Source organism: Colobus angolensis, unplaced genomic scaffold (genome assembly GCF_000951035.1).
Source record: "Colobus angolensis palliatus isolate OR3802 unplaced genomic scaffold, Cang.pa_1.0 Scaffold400, whole genome shotgun sequence".
In the NCBI taxonomy this organism is placed as follows: Eukaryota; Metazoa; Chordata; class Mammalia; order Primates; family Cercopithecidae; genus Colobus; species Colobus angolensis.
The window spans coordinates 551,929-573,836 of NW_012117378.1; the positions used below are offsets into that span (position 1 = coordinate 551,929).

The 21,908-nt window shown below is 42.9% G+C and overlaps 1 protein-coding gene across 1 annotated transcript in view; it reads left to right on the top strand.

The window, feature by feature from the left end:
• Positions 1-3,415: 3,415 nt before the first annotated feature.
• SCOC (short coiled-coil protein) overlaps positions 3,416-21,908 on the top strand; it is a 123,945-nt gene continuing 105,452 nt past the window's right edge. Inside the window, exon 1 of the mRNA XM_011955797.1 lies at positions 3,416-3,540. The gene's annotated coding sequence lies outside the window, so the exon portion shown is untranslated. The remainder of the gene's footprint in view (positions 3,541-21,908) is intronic.

Here is a 21,908-nt window from a genome sequence, read left to right on the forward strand (position 1 = left end):
TCTTTTTACAGATAACAGGGATCATCATGTTTTGCTTCACAACTTCCCTACATGTTTCTTTTTTAGAAGCTGTTAGGGACCTTGGAGAATACGTAGTCCAACCCTCTCATTTTACAGATGAAAGAGGTAGAATGCCTAGTCCAAAGTCACACAAATAATTAGAGAGGGAGGCAGGACCAGACCTCTTGTTTCCTAATCCCTGGTCCCTACGACCTGCTGTTTGATGTCCTAATGCCCAGCACTCCTGGACTTGCTCACTCCATGGCCTCCTTTCTGGCAGGAGAAACCCCCTACACAGCGAGTTGTGTTCCACAAAGATGGGTGGTAACTCAGGCCAAGGGGACAGAAGTGTAAGCTTCCTGGCTTGGTGGTAATCCCTTTCACCACCACCACCCCCCGCCCCGCCCCCCTGCTTTCCACCCCACCACCTCTGTAGCGTGAAGAAGGGGAGCAGTGTGGATGTCATCTTCATTTATTTATTTCATTATTTTGCTGTGATAATTTGTAAAACCTATTGCAGTTGTCCCCAACTCTCCAGAAAACATTCTCCCCTGGGATGCAGGGACTGAGCGCCACCTCTGATACTGGGCTAAACCAGAAGCATAACAAGAAATGTGTTCCATCTTTGAAAATTGTACTCAGTGGTCTCTTGGCAATGGTGGTTTGCCCTTGGGAACTTAAATGATATGGATTTCTTTCCAAGGCTCATGAAAAATCCTTGGGAAGAGGCAGATAGCTGATTATGCTGTAGAACAGAGACATTTTTCTTATGCCACCTTCCAAAACACTACAACAGACGGCGCTCCCCTTTAAACTATTACTATGTCACACTGAGACAGAAGAATCTTCAAGTTTTAAATGAGAAGCTCAGTAAACATCTTCGCACATCCAAAATGAGTCAACCCATCATAACAGCCTGCTTGTTTTAAAAGTTGTTCAGTCTGTTTAAAGCAAATAGACCAATCTCACAGTCTGCAGACAACCAGACAACAAGCAGAGAAAATTTCAAAACAAAAGACCAGAGCATTCCCTAACTCTCTTTAAACTGTCTTCTAAAAGCATAGAAAAGAAGAAAACACACTTGGGTTGTAAACAATTTCTAAAGCTTTCTGCTGGGTTTTGGCACTTTAAGAGAACTGGTTTATACAGGGGCCATGTGACAGGGGCCTGTTAACAGGGAGCTTAGATCTCTAAACCTCCTAGTTTTCCTTTGTTTGTTCCTTTTTTTTTCCCTACAGGATAGTGATTCATCCTGTCTCTACAGAAAGATCCACAGTTCAATGATATTTTAATATGACAACCACACACTTAACAAACACCTTGCCTCAAGGATTTTGTTGAGAATCAAATGTGATCAAATGAGATAATGTAGGTGAAAGTATTTTAAAAGCCTAAGGTACTCTTCAGATGTGAGGTCTTACTCCCTTGTATTTGAGTGTTTGAAGGCATTGAAATTATTAATTGGAGCACTGCTGTAACTGCTGTAGAGCTGTGATTTGGCCTTTTTTTTTTTTTTGACAGGGTCTCACTGTGTTGCCCAGGCTGAAGTGCAGTGGCACAATCTCAGTTCACTGCAACTTTCACCTCCCAGGTTCACGATCCTCCCACTTGAGTCTCCCAAGGATGGCCCATTTTTCAGATAGGAACTTAGGGTTACACTTCAAGGGTAAAGCTTAAGGTAGATTAGAGCGCATTCAAATCTCATCTTAAAGAATATCCTCACATCATGTTGGAATCTGGTAAATGCTAACATACTGGTGACTCATTGCTTCCCCAATGTCCTTATTTGGTAGCATGCAAATAAAAATGATCATTTTCAAATTTAGATTTTCTCAAACCGTGGTGCGAGCAGCTATTTTTACTTTTGCTTCAGTCACCATTCTCTGTAGTAGAAAGTGTATTTAGAGTTGTAAAAACTGTTTTTCCATTTGCAGCCTAAATTTAAATATAGGATACAGCCACTAAAGTACTCTCCTGGTCAGATACAGGAGTCACCATAGTGAAATCCAGGACTTCTGACATGTGGCCCTCATTTCCATCCATTTAAGGACTCCATATCACTAACTTCACAAGTGTTTCATGAGACCATTTCCATAGCACTTCCCCTTAGGACACCTCAGTTGACTTGCAAATGTTCTATTGCTAATTCTTTTAACATTTGTATTTGAGAGTGGTGGGTCCATTGGAAAGATTTCCAACTTGCAGAAAGTGAAACCTCACCCAGTCGTCTGCCTTCTCTATTATAGGCCATGGGACATATACCCTGTACTTGATTCCACAAGAAATGACCAATGACACCAAAAAATGAGCAAATCTTAGAACCCTAATTTCCCCATAGTTGTTGTCCTGCCCCACCAAAACCAAAAGTCGGACATGGTAGCTCACACCTGTAATTTTAGAGCGTGGGGAGGCCAAGGCAGGAGTATCCCTTGAGGCCAGGAGTTTGAGACCAGCCTGGGCAAAATAGTGAAACCCCATTTCTACAAATGAGTAAATTAATTAAAAGCCCCAGCCTGCTCTCACTTTTCTCCAGGGATCAGAGCTGGGGTTTACCTCCTGCTCAAGGCACTGGCTGCTGCTGGGCCAGGGGAGCTTTGGACACATCACCCGGTTTAACCCCAGGACTCTATGCGACCTGCATCCCAGCCCTGACTCAGCAGCCTGCGCTGTGACTAACTTCCTGTGACTGGGCTTTCAGATGTTGATGTTGATGATGTCCCTGCCAGGAAAACCGGTCCAGATTGGCCAGCTATGAGAATAATTTCAAGTGGGTTTCAGGTAAATTACTTTCTGATCACCAATCCCTTTCTCTTTGATAAAATCTCCTGTGACTCTTGAGGCCAGGTTGGTGGCACTAACTCACTGGATGTTTATGTTTATGAGGCTTTTGGGGGTAGGTAGATGAACCTTGCCAGTTCTCCTGTCCTGGCTGCCCTCTCTTGTTTCAGATTTTGTGATGGACTGGAGACTTAGACCCAGAATCTGACACCAAAGCCTGATGAAACATGAGGCAGTGCCTGGCCACTGAGCCTGCCCCCAGAGCAGGTGGCTAAAGGCAGGAAATAAAGAGGATGCTGGTAGGTGTTGCACCTTAGGCAATGGAGTATGCTCTCTCTGCCTAAAGCCACCTGCCCTATACCCATCCCAGATGGGGGCTTGGTCAGTGGGGCCTTCTCCACCCCCCTCCCCAGACTCTACCATCTTTACTGGGGACTTTGGTCCCTGTAAATTCTTGCAACATATGAAATGCCCACTGGAAATGCAAAATAATCATGTCATCTTTCACACATTTATGGTATGTTAGCAGTGTTTCTAATAGCCACTAAGGGACAAGAGTTTATCTTTCTATCTTACATCTCATAAATCTCTTCCTTTTTTTCATCCCTAGTGTAAATTGTGCTTAGACCAATAACACATTTAAAATTATAGAGCTTTTCATCACTCCGAAGATGCTCTTGCCTGTGATAGGAACGATGGCTACATCTGAAACTGAGCAAATTTATCTTTTCTGTTCGTCTGCATCAGGGTGACCTCTGGAAGGTAAGTGAAAGATTTTCACTTAGCTGGGCACAGGCTTTGTTCAAGGCATCTGCTTGTGAGACCCAGTGTTTAAGGGAGAGTTTTGGGCCTAAGGGAGAGCCCAGCAATCTGTGTCTCTGTTCTTCTTTAGAGTTTCTTTTTCAGACTCCAAACTGAGGGCGAATCATCTGAGCTCTCTCATGGCGGTGAGGAACCTGGGTTGTATAAATATAGGTCAGTTATTTAATCTGTCTGTGCCTCAGTCTTCTTAGGGGATAGTAATAGCTCTCATAAGTTCATTGTGAAGATTGAAAGCACTGGAACGTGTGAAGAGCTCAGCACAGTGCCTGGAGTATAATAAGCACTTTTCAGTGCCAGCCAGCATCAGAATTATGGCTGTTTCTATCCTCCCGTTTCCATGTGGCAGCCTTTTGCCCTGCCAGGTCCGTAGAGCTGCTAGGGAAATCCATGTACCATAGATGTCGCTGCACCTCTGGCTACAGTGCCATGAATCTTCACATCAGTCTCTGCCTCCTGGGCAAGGACCAAAGTACAGGCAGAATTGGTGATAAGCTGGCAGAAACTCCAATCCCAGGCATGAATGGGGTCCTCAGACAGTTCTTGCCTCTTCTTTCCACTGCTGACTGCTGTTTCTCACATAGGTCCTCTGTCTGCTCCCACTCTCAGCCTGCCACACCTGCACAGCATAGTGGACTGTCGCCAAAGCAGTCTGAGGAGGTGCTCTTTCCACCCTCTGCCAAGCACTCAAGCTCCGTTGAGTCTTTCTTTCTGCCCACACAGCTCTAGAGGGCCCAGACCCAGGGTGGGAATAACCCCCATTTTCTAGCTGTGATGAGATGTTTATTAGGCAGTTCTTTCTCCCCAGATTTTACGCATATCTAATTGGAGGATTCATCTTGTCCCCTTTTCCAGAAGTACAACCTCATCTACCACTTTCTGCAGTGTTCCTTGGTTCTCCTTGAAGCCAGCCTCTGTTTCCAAATGTGTAGGAGACATCTCTATCCCTATCTCCATCAAACATTGGATTTTTTGATTGAGATGTCTTAAGACATTTTCTACCCTCCTCCGGATAAGACACGCTCCATATAATGAGGCCATCCTTAACGAAAGCACTTGCCCTTCTCTCTGGGATGGAAGGTGAATGCCATGCCAATCTCTCTCTCATCTGACCTCACTGCTTCAAGTTCCTTATTTGCAAACTTTACCAGAGAGTCATTCACTGTAGAAGCTCAAGGAGTGCTTTAGATTGTGTCTGAGTTGGAGCACAGTGAATCTTCCTCCAGGGCTTCAGGGTCTGCTTTCTCTTCTCTTTCTGAGTTGTTGAGTAAGCCCCAAGAATAGCTTGCATTTTCCTCCCCTAGGAAACAAACCTAGTGTAGAAATTACAGTTCCGTTTTTTGAAATGATGGCATATCATATGTGCTAACATTTCTTCCTTATCATTGTTCTCCCACCATGTGTCTATCAATGAATCTATCATCCATCAATGGCTTATTGCTGGCTACACACTTACATCTGAGCCAGAGTACTTTCACTAAAAAGCAGATGTGCCAAGATATGACTTACCTCTGAACAATGGCCTGGTTTTCCCCAGTTTCTGTTTGCTCTCAACAAGTGGAATTGGACGTCTCTTTCATAGCAGCATGCGATACAGAAATGCCTAGAAATGCACAGACAGGGTTATTACTGAAGCGGATATAAGTCAAGGGAAAAATGCATAGGCGAGGCTCAGAAACAGAGGAAACACCTTTGTCTACAAAAGGTTGGGTATGGCTAAGCGGTGATCAACACTTATGAGATGAAAAAGGATGCCCATCTTTGATTCCTCTCTCTTTTGCAACCCCATGTACAGTTGGTCACTGAGTTTCGTTGTCCTTTCTTCACTTCATAACATCTCTTGCATTTCTTTCTTGCTTTTTGTTCATACTGTGCTCCAACCCTGGTTAGAGTCTTTTTATCTCGTATGTGGTCCATTGCAATAGCTTTCTAATTGTCTACCTACTGTACATATTTTCTCTTCAAAAATCACCCTACAACTGCCATTGGATTAATCTTGTAAAAGTACTACTTTTCGGCTGGGCATGGTGGCTTGCACCTGTAATCTCAGTGCTTTGGGAGCGCAGTCAAAGCAGAAGTTCGAGACCAGCCTGGGAAACATAGTGACCCCATCTCTAAAAAGAAAAGAAAAAGTTATCTAGGCATGGTAGTGTAGTCCCAGTTACTCAGGAGGCTGAGGTGGATGGATGGCTTGAGCCTGGGAGTTCCAGGCTGCAATGAGCTATGATCACACCACTGCATCCCAGCCTGGGTAACAGAGTGAGACCATGTCTCCAAAAACTAACTAGTTAAATAAATAATGTTTTCTCAAAAGTTTTACCTGTAATCCTCTAATTTCCCTCTAAGAAGATGTCCACAATTCTCATTGTATAGCATTAGAACCCTCCATGAAGCAGCTCTCCAGTTTACTCATCTATTTCCCGCCATTCTTGATTAAACCTCCACTCGTGTCAAGTGGGTTTACCTCTCCTTATCTAAAATTTGCTCATGCCACTCCACTTCCTGGATACACCCTTCCTTTTCCTTTCTGCCTTTCCAAATCCTCCCCCATTCCTTGAGGCTGGGTCAAATCAATACTCCCAGCTTGAAATGATCACTCTCCTCAGAATACCCTGAGACATTATTTGTAATATAATTAACTTTGAGCACTCAGCAAACACTGTCCCATGACACTTTCCCTAGTGTTTTGAGTTGCTGCTTAACTTCCATATGCATACCTCTCATCATATGTCCTGAGTGGTGAGCTCCTCATGGATGGTTGATTCATATTCTAACTTCCTTCCAAAGCTTCTAGCATGAGGCTTGCACCAAGAAGGCATTCAATAATATTGGACTTCATTAACAGAAGAGAAAGCAACTGAAAAGGAAGACAAACTAGCAAAGCCATTTTCATCACCAGCAAAGAAATAACAGGTCCAGAGTTTCGTTCCTGTGCACATTGAATTTCCATGTGTTGAAATGATGGCGAGTGTGTTTTTCATAGCATTACATATCTGGAAAGAATCTTGTGAGGTCATCTTGACCACTTTCCTGGCTCTAAGTCATCAGAGACAAAAAGAGATCTATCATATGCTCGAAGAACCTAGAGAGAAAATTCCTCAGGTATTTTGGATACTTGAGTCTCAGGGTGTATCAACTCTCCCCATAACAATTCTCTCACTTGTCACTCCAGGCCAACGTCCTGAAATTTCAGTGTACTCAAATTTGCTAAACCCCTCAGTATATGTTTAAAATGTAGGCTTCCAGGCCCACTCCAAAGAATAACATTCACTCATTCTGGAGTGGGGACACACAAATCTGAAACATATATATTCTCTTTATGTGTAATATATCCCAGGTGATTCTGATGCAGGTGGTCTGTAAAACACACTGTGAGAGAGAAAAGAAACCGTTCTGATTTAATTTTTTTAAATTTTAGTTTAAGCATATTCATTCCAGGACCATTTGCCATGAACATTAAAAAACAGCTGATTAATAGTTTTTCTTAATAATCACATTTCCTTACATACATATTTTTAGCCTCATGTATATTAAGATCTCTCTATGTTATGTTGAACTCGACGTTCAACACATATTCATTGAGCACCAATGTGCCAGGCATCATAGCTATCAAGATGAATGAGTTAAGTACTAAGGTAGATTGATCCTCATTCTTAGGAAGCTCATAGTTTAGTGGGAAAGTGAAAAGCTGTGATAATGATGGTGATGACCTATTACCTTTCATCCAAAGTTTGTAGACATTATATATGTTTGTGGCAGTCCAGCAGGAGCAGAGACTTGGGGTTTGTTGTCTGTGGCACTGGGCAGAAAGAGTATGCAACGTGCCCCCTTGCTCTGGCTCCTGACTCTGTGCCTTTAGGGCTAATGAAAAGAAAATGTCATCACCCGACCATTCCAACAGCTTTCCAAGAGCCATGAGCATTGGTCAGTCAGTCAACTATGTCTTACTGAACATTTGGAATGACCAGCATTCTGTAAGGCATTTGCAGAGGATGTTGCTCCCTTCCCATACCCCAGACTTTGCCACAATAGTGCTCCACTCCTTCCCCACTCATTTGGGTCCCTTTGATTTCCCTGCCAACAACAGAAAAGGCTGAATGCCCTCTGCATTCATGAAATATTTAGTGAGTACTCCAGTGTGCAAGGCACTTGCTAAATGATGTGATGAATACAAAAATGAATCCAACACAGATTTGACTCTTAAGGAACTTACAGTCTAGTGCTGAGATGCATCATGTATCAGTCACAAAGTAGAATATAAGCAAATATACCGTGGGGTTGCTTCCAGCCAGGAATGGGAAAGGGGGCTGAAGGTATGGAGGGATAAGGAGTGAGGACCATTGTGCAAAGGGGAGGTGAGTTTGGGCTGGAGGTATTGAAGGACATCTGGTGAAGATGGCCAGCAAGGAGTTAGAGAACGTGTGACCAGAGCTTGGAAGGAGGGATAGGCAAGGGACACTGGTGTCATATGAAGCAGGACTGGATTCTATTGTCAAAAGAGTGCAGCTGGCAGGGGAAGGAGAATTAAAACACAAGAGAGGTGACTCAGATATGCCATCTTGTCTTATTAGACTTCAATTTAATCACTGAGAGGTTGAATTTACAGTGTTTGAAAGATGAATTAAAACATTCTGTTTCCTGATGTAACTCAGAAAATACATTTTCATTGTTCCCCTGCCTTTTCTTGGGTGATGGGCTTTGAATATTTCCAAGGTCTCTACTAGACCTATGAAAGAAAGGCTTTTTGTATAGAGGCTTTTGCCTCTGTGTTTGTTTTATTCAGGAAAAAATGGAAGGAACTACAGATGGAAGAAAGGAAAGAGGAGAAAGAGAATAAGGTCTCTGTTTATGGGCACCTCTGTTTGGTGAAGATTGAGGAGAAACATCGTGGATTCTGATTGTGACTTGATTGAGGTGAAACACGTTCTTTATCAGGCTGGGCTTGCTCTCAGGGCTTTCAAGGACTCCACGTTGAAGACCTCCTATCTTTGGTACATTGGATTAAAAATATAATCTCCAAAACATTGCCCTACAGTCCTTTTGTGCTGTGGTTTCTCTCTTTGCTTGTCTTTCTATATCATCTCTCCTTGTTTCTGCTATAGAGTATTGGGCTCAATGATAGTGGCTCCTTGAACAGGAGCACAGGAAAGTGAGGTTGGTGAAGAAATAGCTATGAGTAAACATATTAGTTCATTCTCATACTGCTATAAAGAACTACCTGAGACTGGCTTATTTATAAAGAAAAGAGATTTAATTGACTCACAGTTCCACATGCTATACAGGAGGCATGGCCGAGGAGGCCTCAGGAAACTTACAATTGTGGCGGAGGGGTGAAGGGGAAGCAAGCACCTCCTACATGGCAGCAGGAGAGTGAAGGGGGAGGTACTTCAGACTTCCAAACAATCAGATCTTTTGAGACTTCTATCAGGAGACAGCACCGGGGAGATAGTGCTAAGCCATTAGAAACCACCCCACGATCCAATCACCTCCCGCCAGGCCCCTCCTCCAACACTGAGGATCACAACTCAAGGTGAGATTTGGGTGGGGGCACAGAGCCAAACCATATCAGAGAATAACACCAAAGTGTTGATTTGAAAATCTTCTTAGAGTAACTGTTTAGGCACAGGCAAATTAAAATCCTGTGCATAATCCTGTTTGGGTGCATTTGCATCTCTTTAAACTATCTCATACAGCTGGATGTCATCCTTGGAGGGGAGCTAGTGGAGCTCATGGCCAGAGTACCTAGCAAATTTTCAAAGACCTTGTGACTTATGTTTACTTGCTTGACAATGATATTTCTGCAAGGAGCATGAGACTTTGTCTTTCACAGAGCAATTTAGGACCATCAGTGTTACAGAGGCTCCAACCAGCTTGCACAGGTAAGCCAACTAGAATGTGCTGCTGATGGACAGCTAAAAGAAGGGTGAGCATGAGGCCGGGGGCTCTGCATTCCAGATCTGTGCTCAGAGACTCTTCCTGAGCCATGCACAGAGCAGCTGTGGGTGAGAGGTGAGCTGCTCGCTGCTGAAACACCCCATTTGGTGAAGCAGACCTTTGTTTGAGATGATGCCGGGAGTGAAGGCAGGTTATCATCGCTGTACCCGGTGGTCTGACAGAGCAAACGGAAGAGCTCGGTGAGGTGAGGAGAGGTGAGAGAGGTAAGGAAAAGATTAGTGAGGCTCAAATGGGATAATCGGAAAAAGCAGGGGCAGGCAGTAAATTATGCCCCTTTTACTTGGCTTAGTTATCATATCACCCGAATGGGTGAAATAGGTCAGCAACCCATGGATGAAAAGCAAACTCAGGAAGGGTCACAGAGGTGAGCTAAGAACCGAGCTCTGAGGACACTTTCCGGAGTCTGTGGACACGGTGTTGCTGGATTTTCAAGCTTAGAAAGAGAAACAGGACAGAATAAGTCAACAGTCTTCTGTGATTGTCTGAAGGTCTTTTTCATGTTGTCAGAACCTAGACCTATCAGTAGGAAACAGGTTGAAAAGTCTCACAAATGCAGAGGCAAACAAAGCAAGGGAGTGGTAATTGTTTTGTTTTTTAAGAGACAGGGTCTCTTGCTGTTGCCCAGGCTGGAGTGCAGTGGTACAATCACTGTTCACTGCAGCCTGGAACTCCTGGGCTCAGGCAATTCTCCTGCCTCAGCCTCATGAGTAGCTGGGGCTATAGGCATGCACCACCACGCCCAGCTAATTTTAAAAACATTTTTTTAGAGATGGGGTCTCACCATGTTGCTCTGTCTGGTCTTAAACTTCCAGCTTCCAGTGATCATCCCTTCTTAGTCTCCTGAGTTGCTGGGAATTACAGGTGCCTGCCACCACAACTGGAAGGAAGTGGTGGTTAATGTGGATTCTGGACTGCTTACTTTTGCCTCCCACCCCAACCTGCAGCCTTGTTCTGTGAGCTTAGGAAGTTACCTTGCCTCTTTGTGCCTTGGTTTTCTTATGTGTGACAGGGAAATAATAATTGTACCTGGACCTTCATACATATAAAGCTCTTAGTTCCTAGCACTCTTAAGTTTCTCGCAGTTGGAATACATTCAAAAAGACTAGCTGAGAAACACTTGAGAGCATGGTTTCGATGCCCTTGAGGTTATTTTGAACATTTGCAGGGACTTCTTTTGGTTGTTACAAGGATAGGGGTACTACTACCATTTACTGGGTGGAGGCCAACAGAAACAATTCATCCTGTATCCCACATGACTTTTGAGTGTTCTCATCTGGGATGTACACATCCTGATAGGTGAAAAACCTAATATTATTTGAACTTAGAATCTAACTCAGTTTTTAAAAATTCCATGAGTTCTTTTTGCATTGTTTCCACATACACTGAATTTTGCATGATCATACCAATCAAGAAGAAGATTATACTCTGCTTTGTTTAGAGTGCTGTCAGGAGTGGTTCCCTATTTCAGAAAATCACCTCACTGATGACAGAAACAATGACTTGTCAGAGCTGCATTTGTAACTATTATGTTCCTAGGGCCTCTACGCATCTGTGAGGCCTCGTGACTTGATTGTGACTTCTAGCGCAGCTCTGCCTGGGCATATATATATATATATAGAAATGCGCATTATTTTATTATAAATATTATTGTGTCTCTTTTATATCAGTTAGGGCATTGTGTTGATTTCTTTTTGAAATGTGTGAGGATGAGTTATGCATATTAATTTTATTGAGGATATTAAAAAGCCATTATAAAAAGGAGGTGTTAGCTCTGATAGGTTTTTGGAGCTAAGCTCAGTGTAATCATAACGGTTGTAGCTCCCAAAAGTTGGTCCCTGAGTCAAGGAAATCAGAACCCAAAGAAAGGGTATTTCACTTGCTCTCAGTTTGCCTCTGTTTTCTTTTAACCGGGTATTTAAATGCTTATGTGGTGGTCAGAGCATTTTGGTATATTGCTTGTATCTTCTGTTAAAAGAAAAACTTCAGCTGCACTAAAATTAGAAGAGTTTAATTGAACAATGAACAATTTGCAAATCGGGCAGCCTCCTGAGCCACAATAGGCTCTGAGACTTCAGCACAGCCACGTGGTGGAAGAGGATTTATGGACAGAAAAGGGAAAGTGACTTACAGAAAATGGAAACGAGGTCCAGAAACCGCCGGATTGTTTATAGCTCAGCGTTTACCTTATTTGAACATGGTTTAAACGTTTGGCCACATTTGATTGATCAAAACTTGGTGATTGGCACAACAGTAGACTACAGTTGGTTTACACTTCCATGTAGGCTGTAGTTCACGATGTACAGAGAAACCTTTAGCTTTAGGTTAAACTTGATTTAACACTACCCTCAATGATCTTGAAGTCTAGTTTCTGGTTAAGATGTGGCCATCTGTCCCGTCTTTGTAGCACACTTAACTTCAAGAAGAAAGACCATCTTTTGTGCATGTGGACTCTTCTCTCTCCCACTGTGGGAGCTAGATCACACCAGAAAAGCCTCTTTTCCAGGGCTTGGTGGAAAGATGAGGCAGCCTGGGCTGGAGGACCTACTTTGGCAAAGATGCCCTCTGCTGTGTCCAGGGCTGTCTCCCCAGCTGAACCATGGTCTTGAGGGGTCCTGCTCTCTGCTGAGTAGGCCTGGTACAATTAATTCTGAGGCCCAGTCTTTGATTTGATTGCTGTTAAGTCCTGTTGTTTGGGGAGGGGGAGCATCTATTTACTCCCTGACATGGCCATACAGGGAAATGGAGAAGTTGCAGAAAAACTTTGTGGGTAAGAATGTCATACCTAGAAGATGATTGTGTTGCCTGACAGCCATGGGGAAGATGGCAAGTAGAGTCACCTTTCTTGGGGGTGTGAGTCAGTTTGGGCTGCTCTAACAAAAATATCATAGACTGCATGGCTTATAAACAACAGAAATTTATTTCTCACAGGCCTGGCAGCTGGAAGTAGCAGACCAGGGTGCTAGTATGGTCAGGTTCTGGTGAAGGCCCTTTTCTGTGTTGGTAGCTAAAAAGAGGGCTAAGAGCTCTCAGGAGTCTCCTTTTTATAAGGGCACCCCAGAGAGTGAGGTGCTACGCCTTCGTTACCTAATTATCTCCCAAAGGCTCCATTTCCTAATGCCATCACATTGGGGATTAGGAAGAACCTCAACATTAAATTTGAGAGGGCACAGTCAGTCTCTAACATGGGGATAGGGCCTGAGTTCAGTTTCTTTCTCTTCATATATTAGAATATATTAGTGGTAAAGGTGTTAGAGTCTAGACTGACAAAATCAAGACAAAATAAAGAGCCATTAAATCTTTTAAGATTTAATCTGTAATTAAGCTGTATTCAGAAATGTGCTGGTTCTCAACGATTAAGTTTTCCTGTATTTTTCTAGGTACTAAAAGAAAATAAAAAGGGAGGAAGGGAGAAAGAGAAAAAGTAAGGGAGGGAGGAAATCTTTGAGAAAAACTATTGATTAGTATTGAGGAGATCTGTAAAGTCTCTGCATGGGACTGGTTGTATTTTCAAAGTTGTCCACAGCAATTTCTCTTACCCTACAAGCTCTTCTGCAAAGAGGTGGAGTCTCCCTCCCTTCCCTCTTGAATGGGGCCTATCATGAGAGCAAAACACTATCTTCTGCTGGAAAAGAGAAAAGGATAGAATATTTCTGTGGTGAGAAAGAAGGTTATTTGATACCAAACCCAGACCATACCCACTAGAGCTGGAGTTCAGCTTACAGAAATGGATCTAAGATCAAGTCAAATCCGTAAAGACACTGGTGAGTCAGCGGGAACCACAGTGAGCTAAAGGTAGCACTGGGTGGGAGGCCGAAGGAGCGGGTTAACGGAGGCTGGAGATTTGATGGGAGCGGAGCCTTCATGAGGAAGGCTGGTGTCCCACAAGGTTGCATCGTCAGTGGCTTGAGACCTTTGAACCTGAGCTAGGGGTGGATGTGTGCAGGGGCCTGGAGAGACTGCAGAGATCTGAGTGAGACAAGCTTTGCGGTGTTACTGGCAGTGCACATTCTGGCTTTGTTTTCCCGAGATCTGTTTCTTGCCCTTTCTCTACCCTGTTCTAAATCAAAGGGGCCTGACCCCTGTAGGTTGCTTTTCTAAGATCAGAGGATGATAGGAAGCGCTGGATGGTGGAGGTAGAGAGGGAGAAACGAGGCCTTCTCCCCTCCTTCCCAGCTGCGTACCTCTCCCACTCCATTTGTTGCCAGACAGGTCCACTATGGTTCCAGCCTCCACCCGGTGACGCAGAGACTCCAGAGGCACCCTGAGCTCGGGGAACCCCCTCCTCCCTTTCCTCTGCCCTGCAGTGGTGTCAGCTTCCTGTCTTTGCAGTCTGGATTCCTCACCCCGCCCTGGCTGGCCTCTCAGCTCTTCCATCCCTTGTGTAATTGATCCCTGCATCAAAGTCCTGTTTGGAATTCTCTGGTGGTTTCTGTTTCCTGGTTAGATCCCAACTGATACACTGGCCTCGGTAGCTGGTCAGCTCTGATTCCTAGAAGAGAGCTGCCGAGGACTGGCCTGGGGAGGCCTTGCTGAAAGAGGTTTGTAGGGAAACAAGCTGACTTCAGGACAGCGCAGTGTGTGGCTTACTTGACCCCATTCTCTCCAGAACTACATAAGCTGTTATCTTAAGGGAGGGACTTTAATGGAGGAATTGATTTGGGATGGGGTGAAGGATTCACTAAACCAGAGACATCAATGACACCAGAGAGCAGAGAAAGCTCATGTCCACTCAGTTTAGAAATAACCAAGTGTTCTGGTGGGGGCTCATGTGTCACTGAATTACTGTGGCATTCTTGGGCTCCATATAATGTTTGCATCTTGTGTCTGGTTCAAATAGAACAGAAATAATGGAGTGAGTGCCTCTAATTTAATATTCTTATATTTCCATCACATCAAATTCCCACTAGGACAAATGTATACAAATGAATCATGATTTTTTTCCCTTTTACCCTAGCTGAGCCACTTGGGCTTCTGCTAAGAAATGATGATAAAAGTGATGAAAACAAAGCATAACATTATAATGTCATTTTAAAAAATAAAAGATTTCCAGGAGATCCTTTGTTGTGCAGGAAGAGCACGAGCTGCATGTTTAAATGACTTTTTGTTTTACCTTTTGGATAATCACAGAGAGTAATGTAACCAAAATAATCTTGGACTGCTGCTGAGGTCATCATTTAGTTCCTGCTGACATGTTGTGCTGGTCACACAGCATCTCAAAGGGAGTACAGCCCTGGAGACATGAGAGAAGGCGTCATTCAGACTGCTGGTGCTTCCCTCGGAGACAACAGGAACATCGGGTTTGTATCTGGCTGTTTAGGCTCCCATCCCAACACTGGAGACATGAATGAGAAGCACACCTGTATCCCAGGCATTTTAGATTACAGTGGGAGAGAGAAATGCCAACCGGGACTGTGTCCTTGGGGGATGTGATTTTTCATACTGTATAATGAACCTGCAATAGGGAAGAGCATTTCATTGTGGGTTTTAGTGCACTAGGCATTTCTGACAGGTATATGGATACTCATTCCAACTTACAGTCATAAGATGAAGATGGTCATGGGGAAGCTGCCTGGCTTCCAGTGAAATATTGGGGAAGAAGATTCAATATCAAAAGTTCAGAACGGAGAACAGCAGAGTACAATTATAAAGCCCTAGGTCATTTGTTTATTTGTTTTATTCCCTTCACTAGACACAGGGCTGCAACCACACATTATGGGATAGTTTAGAAATGTGGCCCACAAATTCTTTGACACTCCTCCTGTGAAATGAGGGATTCATATCTCCTGCTCTTGAATCTGGGGAGAGGATGGGGGAAGCTTGTTTTGATGACCAATAGCATACAGTGAAAGTGACCAAATGGGATTTCTGGGGCTGGATCATAAAAGGCCATGTAGCTTTCACCTTACTAACTGAAACACTCTTTCATAGAGCCCTAAGCTGCCATGTAAGGCATCTGACTACCTTGAAGCCACTACATTGGAAAGGTCAAGTGGAGGAGCTCCAGCTGACAGTCTCCATGGAGCCCAGCTTCGAGCCATCCCTGCAAGGTATCAGCCATATAAATGATTCAGCCAAGCTGCCAGTCGAGTATCTTTGCATGACTTCCATCAATGCCTCATGAAACGGAAGATTGATTAGGCAAGCCTTGCCCAAATTTCTGACTCACAAAATCATGAGATATAGTAAAATGGTTGTTATTTTAAGCCACTAAGCATTGGGGTGATTTGTTATGGTTATGCAGCAATGGCTAACTAGATCATATTCCTAACTAGACAAGTTCCTAGTCTATTCACAAAGGTACCTTTTTTCTTTTTTTTAGAGACAGGGTCTTGCTCTGTCACCCAGGGTGGAGTGCAGTGGCACCATCATAACTCACTGTAACCTTGACCTCCTGGGCTCAAGCGAGTCTCCCACCTCAGCCTCCCAAGTAGCTAGGACTACAGGTGCATAACCATAACACCTGGCTAATTTTTAAATTTTTTTGTAGAGACAAGGTCTTGCTAGCTTGCCCAGGCTGGTCCCCAACTCCTGGCCTTAACTGATCCTCCTGTCTTGGTCTCCCAAAGTTCTGGGATTACAGCCATGAACCACCATGCCTAGACTAGTCACAAACATATCTTAATAGGTAGAGTTCACTATTTAGTAAGCTTTAATGTCAAATAGCCTTCAGCATCTTGTATTGAGTGCCTGCCGTGAGCCCCTTTGTTATGGGGGATACAAGGTATAAGGTTTAGTTTCTGACCTAAAGGAACTGATAAAATAATAATTATGGGATACCATTTACTGAAGGATTACTATGATTAGGCTAATGATTCCCAAAGTGTGGTACCTAAAGAATACATCAGCATCACCTTGGAATTTGTTAGGGTTATTTATTTTCAATTTATGATTATTATTTTTTTAGAGAAAGGGTCTTGCTCTGTCACCCAGGCTAGAATGCAGTGACACAATCATAGCTCACTGCAGCCTCAACCTTCCAAGCTCAAGGGATCCTCCCACCTTAGCTTCCCTAGTAACTGGGACTGCAGGCACATGCCACTTGGCTAATTTTTTAATTTTTTTTTTCTAGAGATGGGGGTCTCACTATGTTGTCCAGGTTGGTCTTAGGATTGGATAGTTTGAATAATTTTAGCAGGCTCTGAGGCATAGGGTCTACCCCTCATTGCCTGCTACCTGGCCCTGGCAGTGACTAGGACACAGGACTAGTGACCCAAATGTGAGAGCCCAGAGAAAGGAGGTAATATGTGGGTGTGGGCTTTAGATTGGTTGGTTTGCATAGAGACGCACATTCACAGATCAGTTGGTTGCTATCTCTAGGAACTGGCCAGTTTTGGGAGCAGCAATCTCTCCAGGGTCAGCAAGGTCCCACACATCAAAGAATTAGAATGAAAGACCTGCTTAATACAGGTAGATACACTTACCCTATATTTCAGATGGCAAAGCTGAAATCCCAAGAAGTAACTTGTTGTAAGTCATATCTTCACCAAGGGGAGGACCTAGATTTAAACCTGAGTCTGCTGGACCCCCCCAAACTATGCTCTTACCAATGTGCTATTGGGTTTCTTATTGAGCTAATTAAGCATACATGTGGGCATCTATAATTGTATAAAAAGATAATTTACAGAGCAAATGAGGATGCTGAGTAATTTCTACAGAAAATAATTGCACAAAGCAATGAGAAGGAGGAGGGAGTGCTTGTAGTGGTCACAGAAGGCTTGTGGGAAAGGGTCATTCGGACTGCTGCTGCCCCCACTCAGAGACGATGGATGATGGGCATTGTGTTTGCTGGGTGGGTTTTGAAAGTTGGATAGAATGGGTCCGGGTAAAACTGGAGAGAAAGGACATTCTGAAAAGATGGGAAATGATGTGATCACAAGGCTCAAAGGCAGTAGTGTGCAAAGTCTGATGAAAACACCACGTGTTAATAGGCTGCCTTGGTTATTTGAAAGTAGATTAGGAGGAGAGAGATGGTGGATGCAGCTGGATGCCGCCTACTTTAATGAGCTAAATGCATCAGAAGCAGTGCATGGATGTGCAAAAGTTTTGGCATTGTGGTCTAAATATCAAGAAAGTATCTCCATCTAAAAGTAGTGCCATAATCTAGGTGCCTGAGCTGGATAAAATGTAGAGTAAGAATCTAGCTGGGAATTTCCAGTTCGACGTCTTGTGAGATAATATGTTAGGCTGGGAATCTGTGACCAACAGGGAGCACACAGACGATGAAAGATCTTTCCATGTGGACTAAAAAGAGCGCCAAAGCTTTTAGGAAGTGAAATAGACAGCCATGCTTTTGTTTAGATGTTTCTGAGCACTCACACTGTCCCAGGCAGTGCTAGGAGATAGGGAGTTATACATTATTAGTCATCCTAATCAAACAGGTTCTCTGCCACTGAGGGACTAACAAAGTAGTGAGCTCACAATCTCTGCACACTAGAGAGAGCAGAGGAGGTGTCTGTGCAGTCCAGCCTTGGAAAGGTGGAACGAACAGGTGCCTGTCCATGTGGTGAAATTCCAGGAGGCACCCACAAAGATCCTGGCAGCACAAGGTCAACCCTCCTATGGCTTAGCTTGCAAGTCTCCCACTTCTGTGGCAGGAGTCCACTTTCTTTTTTTTTTTTTTTTTTTTTTTTGAGACAGGGTCTTGCTCTGTCGCCCAGGCTGAAGTGCAGTGGTGTGATCATGGCTCATTGTAACCTTGACCTTCTCCCACCTCAGCCCCCACAAGTAACTGGGACTACAGGTGCTCACCACCATGCCCAGCTACCTTTAAATTTTTTTTTTTTAATAGACCATGTCTTACTATGCTACCTAGGGTGCTCCTAAACTCTTAACGCTCAAGGGATTCTCCCAATTTGGACTTTCAAACTGTTGGGATTACAGGCGTGAGCCACTGTGCCTAGCCTGTGTCATCACTTTCATACTTTAGTAGGGTCCAGGTGACCAAGGGAGTTTAATAATGCACATTACTGGGTCCTACCCCTCACCAAAGATGCTGGTTCCCTGAATGATAAAAGAATACCACCTTAAATCCTCCCTAACACTTTTAATACCTTTGTTATCAATTAATAACAGAGCAGCTGGCATTGATAAGAATTTAACTAGAATATAAGCTTCAGAAGGGCAGAAGTATTTGTCTGTTTTGCTCACCGGTATGTCCACAGTGCCTGGCCATATTAGACACTTAGTAGCTCTTTGTGGAATGAAGCATATTGAAACATGGGTGTGGAGGGCGCAGGGGAGGGGAAAAAATTAAGTCCAAAAGATGTGTCAACAAGAAGAAAGGGGTACTTTTAATATGGGAAGTGGAAAGATATTAAGTGCAAATTTGGCTTTTCCAAAGGTCTGCTATATTTGGGTCGGGGAGAAAGGGGGGAAGGGGAAGCCTCAGGTCTTCACTCCTCTAAACTAAAATTATAAGTTGAATGATGCCTCCTAAACCATTGTTCTAAGAAATGTTCTGATTATGGAAAAACATCCATTCAGTGCCTTTCAAATTCTCCGAAGGCCCCTCTTTTCTTACTGTTTCTAACCTTCTGCCATGTTCAGAGAAAACAAACACCCAGCACTTCTGAGGTACAGGAATTCTCCGACGGGCCCACGTGCTCATTTTTATCAACATTCCCCAGTTCACTGTTAATTCAGGCCCCAGCAACAGCGCGGGAATGCCCTGGCATCCCCTTAGCTCCTTCCTGAGGAGATGAGCAGGTCGGCTGGAAAACACAATAGAATACAAAGGGAACAGATCTCGGAAAAGATGAAGGAGAAAAATCAGGACCCCTCACCAAGTTAAACAAACATCTGGACTGAAGGGCTGTGTAATCAGGTTTTATAAAATTATTTTCAATAGAAAATGATGTTTTACTCTATATCCATGAGGCATTTAGTTTTCAACACTCTTTTCCCCCTGCATTCATATCCTTAGTTCTAATTCATTTCTCCGTTTATATATCTTCTTTGGAAAGATTTTTTTTTTTTTACACATCTTTTTTTTCTTTCTGATCATTTCTGTATTTGGCCTAATTTTCTCCTTTTGCTTTGGACCAGCAGTGTGTGGGCCATAACAGGTAGACAGGAAAGCAGCTGGTCTCTTTAAAAGAACCAAGCAGATCACAAAATGTCTGTGAAATGAACATGTCTGCCTCAAGCTTCCTACTCTGACGGGGCTCAGTGTCGAGCTCTGATTTGCTCTGGTGAAAAAAAAAAAAAAAATTCGCCTAATTTCACTGTCAAGATTTTGAGAAGCATTCTCATGGTTTTAAAGAGATTATTGCATAATTTGTTCATGTTTAAAGAATTATATTGTTAAATAAATTTAGCTCTCCAGATTCTAAATGACAAAAACAAGTGAAGTTACATCATTTGAATTATGAAGTGATAATGTCTTCCAATTCTGCCCCAATCAAAAGTGTAACAGTTTAAAGCTTATAATAATCATGTTCAAACATATTCAGATTATAATTACTTTTCTTCTGATAATGATAGCCCGTCTGATTGGATGATTACCTATTTGACTTTGATAAGTCTCAGAGGTCAAAAAAGGGATAATTGCAGACATCTGTTTTCTATGGAAAATATAATCTCAGAAAATAGTGTTTAAAGTGACATCTGCAAATATGTGTTTTAGAAAGAAGCTCGTTGTACATTTAAAATCATAGGGAAAAGAAGCAATTCCTAAGCTACTATGTATCACACTGTCTTTGTAAATAGATGAACAAGTTTAACTTACTAGTATTCATGTATGCATAAGTGATTACAAGCAGGCATGATTATATTTTGTACAGGTAGAATTAGAAATAGACATAGATTATGGAAAGGAATTTGAAAGTGTCTACAATATGGAACGATATGGAAGACTTTTTCTTTACTTTTGTTTTAGTTCAATCTAGGCATATATACGTGCAACCATTTTCTGGGTGGTTTTTTATTTCGAAACTGGAGCTGGAAGGTCTTGTTTCTTTGATTTCTTCTTGGAGATGACCTTCTCCAATTATGAGGGGGCTCCTGATGAAGGCAAAAGGTTCACTCATGGCTGCCATGCTTCTCTATGTAGAAGAGGTGCCAGTTTCTCTCTCGGCAGGTGCATCAGCTTCCCAACCTCTTAGAGAGATGCCAAGAACCTCTCCCTCCCTTCAGCCGGCAGCTGTGATCTGCTGCAAAAAGGGAGAACTGTATTTAATATTCCCTTCCATGCATGATAAAAATTCCTTGGCTTTAACTAATTAACTTAGAATCTTCTCTAATTCATGCAAGACCTGGATTATCACTTTTTCCAGATTCAGCTTCCTAAAATATAACTTTCACCCTAGCACTTCCCTTCTCAAAAGCCTTCAAGGTGTCTAAGGAAGGAATTCCAAGCTTCTCGGCAATTCATGATTTTTCATAATTTGACCTTAGCCTATTTTTTCTTATCTTTTTCTTCTACATAAAACCTTCCTCTTTTGTTAAATCTATCTAATGCTGAAGGGTGTTAATCTTTCTTGCTTCTAGTCTCGATCTTTGGTGATTCTGGTACATTCACATGGAATTTTATCTTCCCCATCTCTGCTAATTCATCTTTTGTTGGTGGTGGTTGGTTGGTTTTTGTACCTCAGATGCACTGAACTGTATATAACATAATCGTTGGTTCCTAACAAACTAGTATGATTGGTCCATGCAAGTCTTCTTTTATATTTATCCATACATATTAAATTTTTACTCCAGTCTACCTTAAATCCTCTCATTTCAATAAGGTCTTTCCCTGTATACACAGATATAATGACCCTGTTAAGAGGGCTCTTTCCGTCTCTGAACTATTACAATGTTTATTGTGCGGTATGTAGACGACCACTTGCATGAAACGTATCACATGCTGCCTGGTACCATCACTGTCTTTGCACATGGCTGCAACCAGTTAGTCACATCCTGCTATGCTGTTTGTGCCTGAGACTTTGCCATAGATGTATGATAGCCTTTACCAAGTTGTATTGTATTACATATTATCTGTATCATCCATCTCCCCCTAAATCAGTAAGTTCCTTGCAGCCAAATTTGGTCTTTCATTTATGTTTGCATCCTAAGTGCCAACCACAGTGCCTGACAAGTAATGTTTAGTAAGCAGTCGTTGCATATTTTGAAAAATTAGATTATGAACTTCTGGGAAGCAATCAGGGAGTCACAGAATTTCAGACAAGGGATGGAGCTCATGAGTTATATACTCTTTTTATCTTTCACAGTGCCTAGCAGAGCACTGAGCAGACGTAAGTCCTTAATAAATACGTATTGAGGGATTGATGCCTAAATTCCTTCAGAAAATTAATGAACTGCATATATTAGGGAGGGTAACCAGCTTATCTCAGTTTCCCCTGAACTCTCTCAGG